Below are 13,314 nucleotides of genomic sequence, written 5' to 3' on the forward strand. Positions count from 1 at the left end.
CCCTAAATCGGAGTATTGTTGACAACTGTTGCTTACATTGAAGAACAATGTGCGACTATTTACTTGTCAGCTTAAACATATACATGTAGGGCTTATATACATCAGTATTATATATAAAGTTATGCCAAAGTAGTGCGGATAAGATTGCATGGTATATATTTGTGTCTGTATATAAAATATCCTCGTAATCAATATTTTGACTATTCAGTATACCAATACACAATACAATACATTGTGGACCTTAGAGCATGAAGAAAGAAGGAGTTAAAGGGGGTAGAGAGAATAGAAGGGAGGAGATAAGGAGAGAAAGAAAAGGGAAGAGAAGGAAAGAGGAAGATTCTCCAGCACCTCCCCGTCCGACCACGACCCTTAAGCCCATCTCTGGTTATTCTTGTAGTGAGAGGCTATTAGAAAGAAATATGATTAATCATCCGGACCGGTTGGAAGAGCATCTACGTTATTGTACCATGGGGCCCAGATTTTGTCGTATCGCTGGGGGCAGTTCCTGCTCTTATAGGTTAAACGGTATAGTGGTAAAGTTTTGATAACGTTTTTCTTCCAGAAATTGAGGGATGGGGGTCTGTCAGATTTCCACGTTCGAAGTATCTCTTTGCGCCCATAGAAACACAAAATTTTAACTAGGTACTGCGAGTATTTGTTAGCCGGAGTACCATCTAGTAATCCCAATAATGCTATTCTAGGGGAGAGCATCAAGTGAGTTTCGAGGATTTCGTTAATGAGTGTGATAATTTCCTGCCAGAAACTAAGTATCTTAGGGCACTCCCAGAACATGTGAAAATAGGTACCCGGGGTAATTCCGCACCTTGGGCAATTGGGGCTGTGTGTGTCGGATATTTTATTCATTCGCACAGGTGTTAAATATGTTCTGTGTAGGAACTTGAATTGAATTAGTCGTTCTTTAGCAGATATAGGAGTTTGGAATTTCCAACTTTAAAGTCTGAAAACCACTGCGCCTGCGAGGGAGGTCCTGGGAGCTTGGGGCTGGAGGCAGCCCCTGGTAAGTAGCGTTTATTTTATTAAAATTCGCCTGACAACGCCTTTAAAAGGAAATAAATATGGCATCCTACACATACCTCTCAATTCATTTGTCCCTGAAGAATAAGAGTAATACTGAGAATCTCCAATGAGGAGATGGACTAGTCCAAAATTTGTCAGATCTGACAGCTTTTTACTACCTCCTGTAAGTGACAGCAACATAGGGAAAAAAAAACAAATTTACAGTGCATTTTACTCTGAAAGAAATGTACATTTCATATGAACTGAATTTAAATGTATTTGGCGATAGTGGTCCTATAATATAGCTATGGGGAGGATTAGATTGTGAGCTCCTCTGCGGGACAGTTCCTGACATACATATGTACACTATAAAGCATTGCAGAAGATGTATGCAGAATATGTACATAATAATAATAATAGTCAGGGCTGTGGAGTCGGTCCAAAAATCCACCGACTCCGACTCCTTAGTTTAGGATTCCACCGACTCCGACTCCTCTAATTTGCATATTACAATTTTGTTGATTAAAAGTATGTAACATGAAATTCGTTTCTTAACTGCCAACGCTTAGGAATTTTACAAGACAACTGAAGTGAGAAGGATATGTAGACTACTATATTTATTCCCTTTAGACTAAAACTAGTCCTTGGTAAGAGTACTTGTAAAAGGTACAAACCGGAACAAAGAACATCTATCAGGCCCTAGGCCAGGGGCGCCTCTAGCCATTTTGTCACTCCAGGCGAGAAAACCTGTGGCGCCTCGACCCCCCGTCACCAGCCACCCAACACCCCACCCTGCCGTGGCGCCCGCCCCCCATGAAAATAATCATATTGCGGCAGTGCTTCACCAAAAAATAATGGTAATGCGGCAGCGTTTCACCAGAAATTATACTTATTGTGGCAGCATTTCACCATAAAATACACAATGCGGCAGCGTTTCACCATAAAATACACAATGCGGGCAGCATTTCACCATAAAATACACAATGCAGCAGCGTTTCACCAGAAAATACACAATGCAGCAGCGTTTCACCAGAAAATACACATAGGCAGGGCTCCACTTTCATGAGGCACAAAGTGGGACAGAAGGAGGCACAGGGGAACTGAATATGGCACACAGGGTGACATAGGGAAGCACAGGGGGACAGAAGGAGGGATGAAGGCCAGAAGAAGTCACAAAGGAGGACAGAAGGAGGCGCAAGGAATAGAAGGAGGCACACAGGGGGACACAAGGAGGCACAATGGGCAACAAAACGAGGCACAATGGGGGACAGAATGAGACACAAAAAAGAAGACAGAAGGAGGTACAGGAGGACAGAGGGAGGCACACAGAGGGACACAAGGATGCACAATGGGCAACAAAAGGAGGCACAATGGGGGACAGAATGAGACACAAAGGAGGACAGAAGGAGGCACAGGAGGACAGAAGGAGGTCCACAAAGGGGCAGCGGGCGGTACAGGGGGACAGAAGGAGGCAGAGGTGGCAGACATGGCACAAGGGAGTGAAGGAGGCACAAGGAGACAGAAGGAGGCACAAAAGGGACAGAAGTGGCAGCTGCCTGCAACTTGCGCTAAGCTGATGCATTAAAAGCAAGTAATAGAACACCTGTGGTGGGTGGGGCTTAGTCAGGGGTGGGGCTTCACTCAGGGGGCGTGGATTAATCCAGCAAAATGGCGCCCCCTGGACCAATGGCACTCCAGGCAATGGCCTATACTGCCTATGCCTAGAGGCTCCCCTGCCCTAGGCAATGTAAGTGTGGGTACATGTAAGAATGATGTGCAGGTACTCTGCAGGGGAATGAGGAGATTGTAAACAGACAACACCTCTGTGTTCAATGTGCACAGCATTCTCAGTGGATTCCCTGCAGCTCTGTGAGGAGTGCATATGTAGAGTATAGTACTACTGTGTAACAAAGTAAACCTGAGACAGATGAAATTAAAGTTTTATACATACCTGGGGCTTCCTCCAGCCGCCTTCAGGATAATCAGTCCCTCGTTGTCCTCCTCCACCACCTGGATCTTCTGCTATGAGTCCAGGTACTTGAGCCAGTCAGGCGTAATGCGCATGCACACACTCCGTCGCCAGGAGCATACTACACCTGTGCAGCACTATTGCGCAGGTGCAGAATGTTCCTGGCTGTGGGAGCGGCATGCGGCCGGACAGCGCTGACTGGCTGAATTACCAGGACTCATAGCAGAAGATCCGGGTGGTGGAGGACAGCGAGGGACTGATTAGCCTGAAGGGGGCTGGAGGAAGCCCCAGGTATGTATAAAAAAACTTTACTTTTCATCCGTCTCAGTTACCCTTTAATTTGTAGTCACCAAACCAAATTTTAATAACATATCAAATTATTTGATTTCATCAGCAAAGGGAGTGCATACATTTGCATAAATCTGCATCAATGCAGAATTATTTCCATCTCGTTGACCATCTCTATTAGTGACACAGCTACACATCAGGCTTTATTCTTACAGCATAGATGTTATTTAGTATATATAAGAGATTCCTGTGTACACATTATATATACAGTCACAATCAGATATGTATATCTGACCTTAAAAATATGGGGACTGCTTTATTGAAGCAGCACAAGTAACTAATTTTGATTGGTTTATTTCATTTTTGTGGACTAAGCACAGCTATTACTGTATATATACATTATTTTTAATGACTATTATCTGAGAAATAGAACATTTTATCATATTTTCTATTTTAATTACAGTTACAAACTCATTAGGAGTCGGAGTCGGTGCAATTGCCCGACTCCACGACTCCGACTCCACGACTCAGACTCCACAGCCCTGATAATAGTGCCACACTGATTGATAAACGGTATGAATTTTCATCAACTCTTATTGATTGCTGAGGTGGTGGCAAATAAATCAATGTAAATGAATGTGCTGAAAAAAGAAGTCATCCCATGTACAAAATTAAGAGAGACTGAACTTTTAGAAAATTATTTTTGATTACAGGAGGCCACTAAAGGGTTAACGTGCTGATCGCCGTCCAATACCACTTTGTTAAAGACATTTTCCTCGCTGTATGTACCTTCACCTCATCCAAGACATCTGCACCAACTTAAGCCCTTGGCACGGCGCTGCATGTGGAGCGAGAGGTACTAACGCCACACTCCGCCCTTCACTCTCGGCAGCAGAGTGAGTGCGCTTGGCCCGCAACCCTTTTTCCACAGCCAGAACCCTACAGTTCCTGCCATTCAATCCACAGCTCGTGCCAGCTACACTCTGTGCCCCAGATCCTGCGGTGCACAAAAATCCATACCATTACACTTTAATCCATTAAGGGGAAAAATAGACAAGAAAAACGAACTGCTTCCTGACCAAAGTATTCTCAGTCACTAACAAAACCTTTCTGCACCAGAGTATTAAAGGACAACTTCAGACATGAAATGTTTTCCCTAATCTTGTGTAGGTAGTATAGAGCGGCAGAGCCGATGGGCAGAAAATCCTTTATTACCAGTTGTCAGACAAATGACTTTTAAAGCTCTTGGTCAAGACTCCTTTCCTAGCTATTTCTTTCCAGACTGCCAAAGCGGCAAACTGCATTCCTCTCTGTCCAAGCCCCGCCCCCTTGCAGGGTGATGATGCTGAGCCAAGCAGCTGCAGTACCACCCACAGGACCTGCTGTTAGCATATACTTCTGAACTGCTTAGCTCATATGACTTCATTTCTAAAGCAGTAGATGTGCATATTTCCATCCATACAAAAAGGTAACATTAGGGCATCCTGCTAACAGGCTATCAGGTATAGATCTATGCCTGGTGTTGGCTTTCATGGAGCCCTTAAAGGACATCCGCGGTGAAAATAAACTGATGAAAAAAACAATTGTGTCCATTCTCCTTCTCCTAAAAATGGCTTTATTTTTTAGATAACCCACAATTTAATTTTATATTTAATCTAGTTTTTACGTTTTACTGTTTTATTGTCTCTGCTCAATAACACCTTCATTGAGGTATGCTAGAGTTCAAATCTATACCACCCTGCTTACTACATTCAATTCCTACATAAAACCCTCCTATCATTCACTTTCGTCATTGCCTCTCACTTTCACATCCAGGACTTTTCTCAAGCTTCACCCCTTCCTTGGAACACTCTTCCACATCCTGTACGTTGTGCTCTAAGCCTTGAAATGAAATGTTCAAGAACACCCTGGCCCATATGCAATAACATTTTTCACCTGAGTTATCTCCTAGGGGATAATTTTCATATTCTCTTTAAAATAACTTTTAAGCATTTTACAATTGATAAAGTACCTACAAGTTGGTGAAAATGTACTATCAAAATTATTTTGAGCATTTTCATGCTTGCTTGTGGTTTAAAAGGCATTTTATTGACAATTTTTAAAATTTCACCTAGGAGAAAACTCAGGTGAAAAAGAGAATTGCATACGGCCCCCTATCTCTTCAGAAAAGATTTTTTTCTGATCAATTTTCATCGAAATTGAATGGTGTAGGATACATTGCCAGTTTCGGGATGTATAGACCTAATCAATTTTTTCAGGGATTTCGATAATTTTTTTTTGGGGAAAAAAAATTAACATATGTATGTGATACATTGGTCCGATTTTTCAAATGTTATGCCTGTTACACACAACGCAAATTCACATCAGATAGACGGGTCAAAAAGATCATTTCCGACAGGTCCGATCTAATTTTCCATTGTTTTTATGATCACTTCTATGCAAAATTGATCAGAAAAACAATCAGAAATCAGATTGGACCTGTCGGAAAAAATTATCTATTCCAGGCATTACAATCAATCAGAAAAATTGATTGTAATTCTTGAACTGAAAAAGTTGTGTAGTGTATGGCGTGCTTATGCTGGGAATACACGGTTCGTTTTAGAGGTGATTAGATGGTTCAATAGATAATTTCCGATCTCCTTTTCGATCCTTTCGCCGCTCGATTTCTGATAGAAGTGAATGGAAAAAGATAAGAAAAACGATCGGAAGATAAGAGACTCGACTGCAGAATCGAGCGCCAGAAACGAACCGTATATTCGAAGCATTAGATAGCCGTCTGGCTGGTGTGTGATACCTGCACCTCACGTTTTTTTCGATGGTTGTTAGAAAAGCAGGCAAAACCGTTACTTTTTGTCTACAAAGCGAGGAGAATCCCTGCATAAGAAAGATATATTGTAAACATTAACTGCTTGTGATGTGCAGCGAGATTTACGGTCCTCTTCAGGATAGCTTTCCTATAACACAAGACATAAATATTGTTTAGAGTCCGTAAAATGGATAAACCACAAAGAAAGACATATAGAGGAAAAGATGTTGTTGGCAGAGGTGGGAGTCCGGGGGATGCAGAGAGTGAAGAGAGAAAAAGGTTTTTTTTTCTTAGAAGCAGAGTTTTTATTTCTAACAGTCACCAGTTTTTTTTTTATATAAAAACTTAAAAGTAAAAACTTGGCGAAGTCACATACAAAAAGTCGGTGTCGTTTCTAACTGTTAAAGGGCTCATTCCAACCGAATGTTCACCCGAATGCATGCTTTTTGCAGACTGCAAGCGTATGCGGGTTCTCAAAGGGAACACATTTTTGCATTAACACTAAAGTATCCACCAAAGGTGCATTTGTTTTTACCAGTGTGCTATGCAAGTAGCATAATGCCCGTTACCGTAGCAACTCTGGCGTTTTCCATGAACTGTGGGTTGCGCTGATTGCTCAATGCGCTGTACTCTTCTGTATAAGTACCTGTAATGATGCATGGCAATATTACCAACTTTAGTGCATTGAGCCCCATGTTTCATCCTGCTTTGTATGTCACATGGCCATACCTGACTGACCCACCCAGCAGCTAAATCCAGAAAGGAGAAAAGGCAAGAATTACAGCTGGTACCCAAAATTGGTCCGACTCCGACTCCACAGCCCTGCTTATTTTACCTTAAAGGGAACCTAAACTGAGAGGGATATGGATGTTTCCTTTTAAACAATACCAGTTGCATGGCAGTCCTGATGATCTCTTTGGTCAATCCAGTCTGACTTCAGTCAAAGCATTTGATCTGCATGCTTGTTCAGGGGCTGTGGCTGAAAGCATTAGAGACACAGGATCAGCAGGAGAGCCAGGTAACTGGCATTATTTTAATAGGAAAAATCCATATCCTTCTCAGTTTAGGTTCCCTTTAAGGTGCCCATACATTAGAACGAATATGGGCAGATTCGACCAAGAGACACATTTATCTCTAATTGAATCTGCCCATACACTACGGGCACAATTCAGCATGAAATCATCAGGGAATCGGCTAAACCGCCGCGTCCGCCCCGCCGCTTCCCCCAAAATGTATAAATGTATGTAGAGTAATGCATTTATACATTACCTGTCCTTTAGCAGCTCGCTGGGTCCATCCGTCCATCTCGCCGGAAAGCTGCATACACATAGCGTCTGACGTCAGCCGATATCCGCCTTCGTGACGTCAGACATAGCGCCGCTGGCGTGTATGCGGAACCCAGCTAGATGGACGGAAACCGCGTGGAGGCTGACACCGGAAAGGTTCACAATTGTCGGTCGGCATGCACTTGGCAGCACCAATTTTCATCCAATTTAATTATAATAATCGAATTGGATGGTCGATTGGTTGGTTGGTCGGCTAGTGTATGGCCCCCTTTAGAGTCCTTAACCTATCGAGAGAAAGCGCAATACTTAGGTCCTGCTATTCGGTAATACAAATGACGGTGATTGTGAAGCAGGTTCCCCTTCTTGACCAACACTTCTTTTTTGATTGTCTACGTTCCAATTCTGGTCAATGGAAATAGGGCCAGCGCTGCCATTAAGGCAAAGTGGGCAATTGCGCCAGGGCCCCCGACAGATGCTGCACACCCCTGCACCGCCGAAACTCCACGTGGTCTCCCCCAGACTGCTCCTGGGGCCCCTGTGATGTGTGGCTGGCTGCACAGCATTGCATCACTGCATAGGGGATGTGTAGGCCACACCCGAGTGCACTACAGCCCCCACAATCTCTTGCATCACCTACTGCTCTTACCAGGTGACCTTTCTTTGGCTAGGAGCGGTCACCTGGCGTTCTTTGACTAGGAGCAGTCACCTGGTACGAGCAGTAGGCGATGCAAGGGATTGTGGGGGCTGTAGTGTGGACGCTTGTGGTCTCTGCATATCATAATAAGAAGAAAGAAAAAGGCTAACTAGTAAAACCAAAGCTCCCAACTGTCCCTTTTTCGGAGGGACAGTCCCTTTTTGGGAGCCCTGTCCCTCTGTCCCTTTTTCACCCTCATTTGTCCCTCTTTCAGGACTTTGTCCCTCTTTCTATATAAATATGTATATAATTATGCTAAAAATGTGTTTAATTCACTCAAACTTTATTTCCATCCTTTAAATTGATATATTACTAATTTTAAAATGTTACCATGAAGGAAAATTAACCAAAATAGAAAGGACCAGTGTGGTTTGAATGATAAAACAACATATTTTTCTTATGAAATTTTTATGGTATGCGTGACTAGGGGGCGTGGTGGGGTGTGACAGGGGCGTGGCTTAAGTGTCCCTTTTTCTCATCTCAAAAAGTTGGGAGGTGTGGTAAAACAAGAGGCGAGTTTTTTTTTCTTACAAGTAATTAAATATTTAGAAGAGGTAAATACACCCAGAAGGGGGGTTAGAGGGGTATTCCTCTGACTTGTTTCATTCAGGAGGCACTCATAAAGAAATCCCTGTCAACCAAGGGGGGCTGAACATTAGTACAGAGATTTATGGAGAAGAACTTGCAGGATCCAGTGAAAACAATTACTACTAATAGGCTACTGGGTTTCAGGCTAACCACAGGGAAAGCTGTGCTTTTGCGTTTCCGTGCCTGGATTTACACTCTGGCTTCTCTAGGAGATGTTTGAGTAACAGACAGGTAGAGACTCACAAATCAAGCACAGGAGAGTCTTTGGAGATGTTGGAAGAAGACAACTCAAGCAGGCTGATTCTCGGCAAGCTCTTCACATTCTTTCAGCAAGACATGAAGCTGGATTAGTTGTACTGGCTATCGACATTTCCTCCCCCCCCGATTCCTCTCTCTGTTTATATGAACACCTAATGAGTTCCTTACTGTAAGTATGAATCAAAGCAAAACCATGAAGCAGCCAGCAGGGACAGCAAAGGGTTTTTGCAATAGCGAGGCTGTCAGGACAAGCTGTGAAGCAACAGGGAGCCTGAACAAAGAAATATGTGTGCAGGGGATCGGCCAGGACCACCACTAGGGTGACGGCTATTTCTGCCGGCTCACAGCAGAGGAATCAAGCTGTATGTGTGTCTACGTCATCTTACTGATGTTGTTTCTATCGTTCAGCAGTTACAGAGTATTTGCTCATTGGCTTCATGCTGTAAATGAGGAGAGCATACTACACTAAAGGGAATATAGGCCCAGGAGTCTTGTATCCCGCTAATGAAATCAGCTTCTAGCCACATGTAGACTCCCACCATAATAAAATATTTGTAGGATGGTGGGAATGGGGAGGTGATCTTCTCATGTCCTCCAACAATCAAAGACATACGGTACTTGTATATCAACTGGCTTTTTTAATTTGAACCTGGAATTGGCTATATTGCGCTGCCTGTAAGATCGGGGTAGGTTAACAACAACAAAACATTTGTAACGTGCTTTTCTCCCGTAGGACCACAAGGGCATACGTTTGTCTCAGATCAGTACATAGTGATATGTTACAAGGGAAAAAGTGATTTGATCTTAAATGCCAGTCTGGTGGCTTTTCAGTTTTGATATAAATGCCTCCAGGGTTGGAGCTGCCTTGATTGGGTGTGACAATGCATTCCAAAGGGTAAGTGAAGCATGACCGAAAGCTCTGTCTCCAAAGGTTTTGAGTTGGACTCTGGGAGTGTCCACTTATTTGATCTTGTTGATCTGAGGTTGTGAGTGGTGTGCCGCAGTTGCAACAAACCTTTCAGGTATCCAGGGCCTAGGATGCACAGAGATTTAAAGGGGCACTATTGCTAATTTCATCTTTTTCAGACCCTTTAACATACATATGTCTTTTTGTAGTAATGTTATGGCACAGTATATAGTCCAATATAAATGTAATTGTTCACTGCCACTAATGATTATTATTATTTATTTATAAAGCACCAACATATTCCATGGCGCTGTACAATGTAAGAAAACAAACAAGGGAATGATTTATAGCCAGGCAGTCACGTCAGTAGCTTTTCCTTTCCGACGCCAATGCAGACTATACCATTGTATAGTAGGGAGGCATCTGTTATTGATGGTAGAGCTGCCGTTATTTGAATCCCCTCTGGGCAGCTTATTTACCTTTCTCCACCGTGTAACTGCACTAATGTGCGGTTACTCTGCTCACAGCAGCTGCCGTAAAGCGTAGGATGCAGCCTCCTCCGTACAGCGCTGGCTGTGTGCGATGTGTGTTGATACGCTGCCCGGCCACCAAGGACTACGCAGTGCAGAAGCCGATCGGGTTGCCATAGAAACGGACAACAATAGGTGTCCGTTTCATTGCCAGCTTAGTGAAAGGGGTCCTTGGCGGCTGGGCAGCGTATCAACACACAGCGCACACAGCCAGCGCTGTACGGAGGAGGCTGCGTCCTACGCTTTACGGCAGCTGCTGTGAGCAGAGTAACTGCACATTAGTGCAGTTACAAGGTGGAGAAAGGTAAATAAGCTGCCCAGAGGGGATTCAAATAACTGCAGCTCTACCATCAATAACAGATGCCTCCCTACTATACAATGGTATAGTCTGCATTGGCGTCGGAAAGGGAAAGCTACTGACGTGACTGCCTGGCTATAAATCATTAGTGGCAGTGAACAATTACATTTATATTGGACTATATACTGTTCCATAACACTACTACAAAAGGACATATGTATGTTAAAGGGTCTGAAAAAGATGACATTTGCAATAGTGCCCCTTTAAATGTTAGCATGCCATTTAGCGGATACCACTTCTTGGGCAGGACCTACTGTAAATAAATGACATAAATTGTTCCAGCATAGTTTAAAGTGATCCTATAGTGAATCCAAACCCAAGCAACTACTGTCACAAGACGGTGATAAAAGCTCAGATCCTGTTCCATTCCCTTAACAACATTTATTGTTTTATGAAAACATATCAAAAGACCTGCAGGTAACTCAAGCCTGCTTGCTGGTTTACATTAGCCTTCCACTCTCCGATGCCCAACATAAACCTCTCCTCTGCCTAGCACTGGTCTCCCCTCTCATCTTCCTAGCACTAGCCACCTTCATTCCTCTGGCTAACACTCCCCTCCCCTCTCCTGTGCCTAACAATAGCCTCCTCTCCCCAATACCTCCTACTAATTTCCCTCTCTGGGTCACAGATTCTCTGGGCAGCACAAGATGAGGGGCAGCACTAAATGCTACAACACCAGCTTTGGCATTTCCAAATACATACTGTTGTCAGCTTAAAGAGGAACCAAGGATTTAACTTATTGTGGTGACACCCCTCCCACAGTGTGATGTCATGACCATGGCCCTGACAGTTTCCTGACTGTGAGCATCGTTGTATTGTGGGTAATAAGAGCTGCCAAGAAATTAGCATTTCCCTCTGTGCATATGTATATCTATAAAAAAACAACCTTTTAGCTATTGCATTGTTAGGGGGTGTGGTTATAGATAATGGCAGTTGGTGCTGTATAGTTTTTTTTCATGTCTGCCAGTAGTAAAGATGACGACATGCAGGCTCACAGTGGATCAAACAATATGAACAAATTACATGTCGAATATCAATAATTTCTTGATCTTTTTTATTTTTTAATTTCTCACTTTGCAATGTATTGAATTTTTTTTTTTACCCTTTTCACTTAAACAGAAACCGTGACCAAGCATTCGACTTCATCCCAATCAGTAGCTGATACCCCCTTTCCCATGAGAAATCTTTTCCTTTTCACAAACGGATCATCAGGGGGCGCTGTATGGCTGATATTGTGGTGAAACCCCTCCCACAGGAAACTGTGAGGACCATGGTCCTGGCAGTCTCCTGTCTGTGAACCTCGTTGCATTGTGGAAAATAACAGCTGTTTTTACTGTTTACAGCGGTTTCTAACTGCCAAAAAAGCAAGCAGCATCTCCTTCCACTGACATCACCTGCCAGCAGTAAAAATGTCACCACGTGATAAATGTCAGAATGTAAATCAGGGAGAGGAAATATTTTACAATGGGCAAACACTGACTAAATCATTTATACATAATTATTGTAAAAATGAACGGACAAAAAGTAGGGATAATACAAAATGCACCCTGCAGAAAGAAAACACAGAGACAACAGAAGCCCAAATAGTGCATTATGTCACAGTACTAGAAGTATGTAAATTATGCGGATGAATTATACTCACAAAGGTGGGTTGCAGAATGGCAACCGACCACTAGAAGCAGGTGGAGATGTATAACCCCGACTCCACTCGGGTGACCAGGCGACGCTGGTGATGGTCTCCCTCTTTTATTATTATTATTATTTAGTATTTATATAGCGCCAACATATTACGCAGCGCTGTACAGTATATATATCTTGTCACTAACTGTCCCTCAAGGAGCTCACAATCTAATCCCTACCATTGCCATATGTCTATATTATGTAGTGTAAGTACTGTAGTCTAGGGCCAATTTTTAGGGGGAGCCAATTAACTTATCCATATGTTTTTGGAATGTGGGAGGAAACCGGAGTGCCCGGAGGAAACCCACGCAGACACAGAGAGAACATACAAACTCTTTGCAGATAGTGCCCTGGCTGGGATTCGAACCAGGGACCCAGCGCTGCAAGGCGAGAGAGCTAACCACTACGCCACCGTGCTGCTCTTGATATAAAGCAAACCTCAAATGACCTAAATTGGTCAAAGAGGGTTGATCCCCCTCCATAAGGGCCCTTTTCCACTAGCGGCATTTGCGATGCTGAATCGCAAAATCACAAACCGCTAGTGATTTTTAAAATCGCTACGGTTTGCTAAATAGCATAGGAATCGCGGTAGGTTATTTCCACTACCGCGATTCGTTTTTGCCTCAATCGCGATCGCGCTGCGGAGCGATATTTGCCGCGATTTTGCTATGCACACTACAGCATAGCAAAATCGTGAACGCAATCGCCGGAACTTTCCTGCATTTTGCGATTCAGCAATCGCTAGCGTTCAGCATGAACGCTAGCGATTGCTAGTGGAAAAGGGCCCTTAGGAGGGTGAAAGCACAGGATAAAGGGGAAAGAGGTGCCCAGGGAAGATAAAATGCATTAAAAACAAATACAATGAAAAAAGTGAGTTGGCTTACCTCAATGAAGACAAATTCACGTATTAATAGAATTTTATTGCACTGGCGA

At 43.3% G+C, this 13,314-nt stretch overlaps 1 protein-coding gene across 6 annotated transcripts in view; it reads right to left on the reverse strand.

Annotated features, from left to right (window-relative positions):
• Positions 1-13,314, reverse strand: part of ROR1 (receptor tyrosine kinase like orphan receptor 1) — a 428,674-nt gene that overhangs the window by 97,917 nt on the left and 317,443 nt on the right. The window contains exon 1 of one of the 6 annotated variants that reach the window (XM_068239316.1): positions 10,293-10,424. The exons of 4 other annotated variants lie outside the window; for them this stretch is intronic. The gene's annotated coding sequence lies outside the window, so the exon portion shown is untranslated. Of the gene's footprint in view, positions 1-6,968; positions 7,130-10,292; positions 10,425-13,314 lie in introns of those variants that run through there. One more of the 6 variants, XM_068239317.1, reaches the window with a different exon arrangement.

The sequence above is a fragment of the Hyperolius riggenbachi genome, chromosome 6, assembly GCF_040937935.1.
Source record: "Hyperolius riggenbachi isolate aHypRig1 chromosome 6, aHypRig1.pri, whole genome shotgun sequence".
NCBI lineage: Eukaryota > Metazoa > Chordata > Amphibia > Anura > Hyperoliidae > Hyperolius > Hyperolius riggenbachi.